At 33.4% G+C, this 440-nt stretch overlaps 1 long non-coding RNA gene across 1 annotated transcript in view; it reads right to left on the bottom strand.

The window, feature by feature from the left end:
* Nucleotides 1-268: 268 nt before the first annotated feature.
* LOC135203306 (uncharacterized) overlaps nt 269-440 on the bottom strand; it is a 99,227-nt gene continuing 99,055 nt past the window's right edge. The window contains exon 3 of the long non-coding RNA XR_010311909.1: nt 269-440. This exon is cut by the window's right edge and continues 192 nt beyond it. This is a non-coding gene — a long non-coding RNA (uncharacterized LOC135203306).

The following is a 440-nucleotide window of genomic DNA, read 5'->3' as shown; positions in this document are numbered from 1 at the left end:
CACAGCCTTTATTAATGCCTACAGTGCACCCCGTGAGGTGCACTGTAAGCACTACTCCACGACGGGGGGATTATCTATTATGAGAGACATTGCATCAAGTCGCTAATTTAAGAATTAGAATGGTCTGAAGTTGATGTCCTTAAAGATATAGTTTAGTTTTTTTCCTAGAATTTCTGTGTATTTTAGAATGAAAGATATAAATATTTTTTTTTTTTTTTTGGGTAAATTATGGTTAACAAATGAAAGGAAAAAGAATGTGTGCCGAAGCATGAAAAGAAGATTTTGAAACTAATAAAACTGATACTGAAAGGAAGTCGAGAAGTTGTTTGTTTCTGTTTTGTTGAATGAATCGAAACAATAAGACACAAGATGAAAAGGACTTGGATTTTATCTCCAATACTGGATGATAAAATCGCCTTCTATAATCTTTGGTGACTCGT

This window comes from Macrobrachium nipponense, chromosome 36 (assembly GCF_015104395.2).
Source record: "Macrobrachium nipponense isolate FS-2020 chromosome 36, ASM1510439v2, whole genome shotgun sequence".
Classification (NCBI taxonomy): domain Eukaryota; kingdom Metazoa; phylum Arthropoda; class Malacostraca; order Decapoda; family Palaemonidae; genus Macrobrachium; species Macrobrachium nipponense.
Note: the sequence above shows the minus strand (reverse complement) of the source record. Positions and strands in the feature narration are given on the sequence as shown.